The sequence below is a fragment of the Podarcis liolepis genome, assembly GCF_965112155.1.
Source record: "Podarcis liolepis genome assembly, chromosome: 3".
Lineage (NCBI taxonomy): Eukaryota > Metazoa > Chordata > Lepidosauria > Squamata > Lacertidae > Podarcis > Podarcis liolepis.
In genome coordinates, this window is record NC_139557.1 from 108,907,373 (window position 1) to 108,912,646 (window position 5,274).

Genomic DNA, 5,274 nt, shown 5'->3' on the forward strand with positions numbered 1-5,274 from the left:
TATATGTAAAATAAATGTTCATAAATGTAATAAGCAAACACGTACATAAATATCTAACCCACATGTCTGAAACAGCACAGGAAGACAGTCCTGAAACCATTTTGACTTCCAAACTGACCAAATGTTTCTCTGCAAGGAGGGAGGGGGTGAGGGAATCTTCCCATTGTCTCAGGAATTAAGTGATTACCATCTCAAAGGCCTTATGTTTAATGTCCAATATGCCCAGGTTGGAACGCTAAAATAAAAATGAAGATGTCTGAATAAAATAATTAAAGTTGTAGAGCACCTCGATTTAAATTGCTACAATGAGGCCCCATATGAGACAGGTCAGTTTTAATCCATTGTGGAAATTCTGTTTCGGTCTTCTGCGCCTGATGAGATCTGACCGTTTGCTGGTTTTATAGTAATTCTCAAGTGCTTCAGGACCCTCTTGAACTGAAATATTTCCCTCCACTGCCGCAGGGCTGAGCTGCGATGGGAAAAGAAGAAGAAATATTTCAGATTTAGAGGCGATTAATTGTGACGCCTGACCGCTACACAGGAGAAAATCTCATTTCAGTGGCAAGTCTTCTGTCATCCCGGCACCCAAAGGACATGTGAAAACATCTGGCAAATCTTTCAGTGAGGGCCTGCATCAATCGTTATCTAAAGCGAGGTACAGGGTGTGGTTAAGGGCCCATCTGCCGTGTGCATTTAAAGTAAGGTTATCACCCGTCCTGTATAATACAGGATCGTCCCTTACTCCAATGTCAAATGCTATGTCCTGTATTGATTAAATGTGGGTGCCTGGCGCACGCTTGTGACATCACACGTGCGTGTGATGTCACACATCGTCGCTGCAGCAGGCGGGTCCAATGAAGGCCCCCCCCGTCGCAGCAGGAGGGCCCAAAGGAGCCGCCCCACTGCAGCAGGCAATGTGTTGGGTGGCCCGGCCGAGCACCCACAGTAAACGTTTAGTGGGTGCTTTGGCACTCCCTCCCCCCAAGAAAGTGCCTAGCTTTCCAAATGTTGCAATGCCGTTCTCCAGACAAGTTACATAACCAAAACTGAACCTGCTAGGAGGAAGGGTGCATGGAATTGCATATATTGGTGAGAATATGCATTAGGTTAGGAGAAGTCACTTTACCTAAATGTGTATATTAGGCAAAAATAAAATAAAATGCACCTATCAGGAAAAATACACACCATTGCTACTGAATTTTCATGAGGATTTCTATTTAAAAACAAAATGCAAACAGCTGTGGAAATGTGGAGACGTACGATTTTCAAACATGGGAAACCAAAATTGATAAATTCACCCATCCCTACCTGCATGTCTGCTGCAAGAGCCTCACTACAACTGGGCATTGGATGTGGTTTTTTAATGCTAAAACTGGTAGTGCTCAACCCTTTGAGATGAGCCTTTGGGATATAGACAGAAGCAGATAAAGGAATCACAGAAGCTAAGCTTTCTGGTCTTTAGGTGCCTGGCGCAAGCTGTTTATTTGCTTCCAGACCAATAGGCTGTTCCCCTTGGAGATTTCTGTGGAGAGACTTTCTCTCAAAGGAGCCTCCTCAAAGGTCACAGGGAAAATCCCCTTTGTATTCCTCTCGCACAAACTCGAAACAATCACCTATTTTGGTTGTGCCTTTTATCCCCCTCCACAAACTCCGCAGAGAGAGGGAGTTGCTATTTTTAGCTCAGCTTCCGCTCCAGTAAGAAGCTGGTTTTAATATTAAATAAAAGTAGGTTTTCAAATACAGCCCACGAGCGGTGCACTCTGTGCTTTTTACCTTAAAAAGCAGTTGTGTCAAATAGGCAAAATTAGTACCTTCACATACTTTCCTCCTTGCTCTGCACCTTCATTATTCATTAGTGCCAGAGCCCAGTGCTGCTTGTAGAGGTTCCTGAGACCAGTTTTATTTTATTTTTTAATCTAACAAGTGTAGTTCTCATCCTCATAACTGTATTCTACAACAAAACAAGAAGATTGCCTTTTAAAAAATGGATGTGTTGGGACTTGGATGACACTGTTGGAGATACAAATGCACACATACATTCTGCTGGGGAGACCATGTGTCTTCCTTTGCAGAGGACAATCCTCTGAAGGGATGGCCAAGGCCAACCTGGTTGAAAGATGAAGAGCTATAGAAGGGGGGTGGGCCTTAGTAGCACCTGGGAAACAAACAGGCACACAGGTCACTGGTTGCAGTCTTGCCCACTATGGAGAGATGCATTCCTTTTCTATTAAAATTATAGTAGCAATTTTTTCTACCTTTGTATATGTGCATGTAAATTAGCATACACACATGTTCTGGGAATCTGTATTCCCTTTTGCCCACTGCCCCGCTCGTATTGCATGTCTGCAGCATTATTATTATTATTATTATTATTATTATTATTATTATTATTATTGGACAATGTGTAAGTAGTCTTCCACACAGACCTTTACATCAATGTGCATACCCTCCAACATTTTGGTCGCCAAAACCAGGACATCAGAAGGAGGTGCCTGTTGCGATGGTTTGACCCCTTTCCATTTGAACACTACAAATTCTACAACTACCCTCCATATCTCCTCAGAATCATTTCTCCTGCATATTCCCCATCTTACCTTAATGGCACATGTTAAATTATCATTAATAGCTATATCCCAGACCTCTTTATACCATTCTTCTATTTTATATTCTGCTTGCCCCTTCCACTTCCTAGCTATCACAATTCGTGCAGCCATCAATAAATTTGTGAGCAAGTGCTTCCTAGCTTGCGAACCTTCCACCCCATCGTAAATTGATAACAATGCTACCTCTGGACTTTTGGTCAGCTTTAACCCAGTGATTTCTGTTACCTCCTTAAACACCCTTTGCCAGAAAAAAATGTACATGTTTACACCCCCACCACATGTGAATATAATTCCCGGATGTGCCAGAGTACCAGTGTTGAGCACCTTCCGAGGACTCACACAAGAGCGCCAGACCAAAAAAAGGACATTCTGGGATGCAAACAGAAGTTGGGATTGGTTTCTGTCCCAGGATGTCCCGCTTAAAATGGGACAGTTGGGGGCATGGTAGTGGTGTTTGCTTCAAGAGGTCCCTCAAGGTGATGATGAGCACACGTTCCAGGACCCCCTGCCTGTTCCTCAAGGCCCTCAACCTATGCAATGTCTGATTTATCTTCCAAAGACTCAATGTCTGGCACTGGGTGACAGCTAGACATGGCAGTGCCTCCCACAGATGACTGCACTAAAAGAGGCCACTTTTATCTGGGACCCTGCTCTGTGTCACGCTGAGCATCGTGATTAATCTGGCGCTTCACTTACAAAGGGCTCTCTCAGCATAAGTCATACTCAACTCTTAACAATAGCCGAGTCCCATTTTTACTAAATATAAATGACCTTATCTTGAAACGGAAGGGTTCGCCGTGTTTTCGATAATGCAAGCACTTATTGGGCAACGTTTAGTGAACACTTCATTAAATTGTCCGGGATCTACAAGTGACAAGACGAATGCACTCACCTCTGCGGAGGAAATAAATGGAAGCAGAAGTCATCTATCCTTCGGACAAGCTTTGCATGACAGGAGACACATGTTTAACTTATAGAGCAAAGAACCAGAAATTACAGCAGAAGAACCAGCTAGGAATATTGCATTAGGGGAGAGTCACAAAACACATCGATCATTAAGATAAATAAGTGGAAGCAGAGGATGGAAGGTTCATTGCATAGGAACAGAACCCAGCACTGTAAATCTCACGCTGCATTTTCTTGCTGAAAAATATTCTTCATCAAGAGTCGTGCTTGAGGACATACTCTGGGGCCAGAAGAAATGCATTTAGAGAGAGACCTCAAGACACATACCCCGTATACTCCATTGGGCACCCACTAGAAAGGTAGAGAACGCATCACATTTTTGGTCATGGTACATATGTTACCTAAAGAGACCCAGTGTGGTATAGTGGTGAAGAGCGGTGGACTCATAATCTGGTGAACTGGGTTCGCTTCCCCACTCTTCCACATGTCAGTCACCTTGGGCCAGTCACACTTCTCTGAAGTCGCTCAGCCCCACTCACCTCACAGAGTGTTTGTTGTGGGGGAGGAATGGAAAGGAGAATGTTAGCCACTTTGAGACTCCTTCGGGTAGTGAGAAAGCAGGATATCAAATCCAAACTACTACTACTACTACTACTACTACTCTTCTTCTTCTTCTTCTTCTTCTTCTTCTTCTTCTTCTTCTTCTTCTTCTTCTTCTTCTTCTAAAACAGCTTCCCTATAAGGAGTGTGATCCCCGTTCCTGACCTTAACATCCTGATCCATTTACCACATGTAGATGAAAGGAACTGAATAAGCCAAATGGGCAGGCCAAATGGGATACTCAATTTGGCTCGCAGTCCAGAGGTTGACCACTGCTGGCTTACACTAGCCATTCTGTTGTGAGGTCTTGCATTCTCTGTCTGCATTTCTGGTAGTTAGTGCAGGTAGTGATGAATGGTGGTCAAGCACAAGACAATTGGCGGTCTGTTAAACAGAAATTAAACAGAAATTAGCTCCAGGTTAGGGTTGAGGAACCATTTCAGCTCCATGGGGCAGATCTGTATCAGGATTGACCTCGCTGCCCAAAGTGTACTGGTGGGAGCCTACACCCACATGTCAATCGCATGACAGTATTATGAGATCACAGTGATTGACAGGTGAGTGGCCCTGCCCCACCTACCAAAACCTCTTCTCACTTGGGAACCTGCAGTTATGCCAAAGTTCTTTTGTTGTTTGCAAAGGGCTTTAAGACAGCTGCTGTGCTCCTGTTTGAGCCTCTGAGGGCCCAAGTGGGAGTATGGGGACTGTCTTAAAGCCCTATGTAAAAGCGCTCTTTGAAGCAGCCCCTCATTTGCCCCCTCACTTAAAGGAGAACCATGGAGTTGCTTCAAAGAGTGTTTTTGCATAGGGCTTTAATACAGTGGTGCCTCGCAAGACGAAAAGAATCCGTTCTGCGAGTCTCTTCGTCTTGCGGTTTTTTCGTCTTGCGGTTTTTTCGTCTTGCGAAGCAAGCCCATTAGCGGCTTAGCGGATTAGCGCTATTAGCGGCTTAGCGGGCTTAGCGGATCAGATGATAAGCGGTTTAGCGGCTTAGCGGATCAGCTGATTAGCGGCTTAGCGGATCAGCTGTTAAACGGCTTAGCGGATCAGCTGTTAAGCGGTTTAGCGGCTTAGGATCAGCTGATAAGCGACTTAGCGGCTTGGGGAAGGGGGGGGAGAAAAAACCCGCAGGAATTTGCAAGACATTTTCGTCTTGCGAAGCAAG

At 44.5% G+C, this 5,274-nt stretch overlaps 1 long non-coding RNA gene across 1 annotated transcript; it reads right to left on the bottom strand.

Annotated features, from left to right (window-relative positions):
• Positions 1-291: 291 nt before the first annotated feature.
• Positions 292-4,605, bottom strand: LOC310703617. Its single transcript, XR_014524280.1, has 2 exons — positions 4,394-4,605; positions 292-469 (listed from the first exon to the last, which is right to left on the bottom strand). It is a non-coding gene; the product is annotated as an uncharacterized lncRNA (long non-coding RNA).
• Positions 4,606-5,274: the final 669 nt, after the last annotated feature.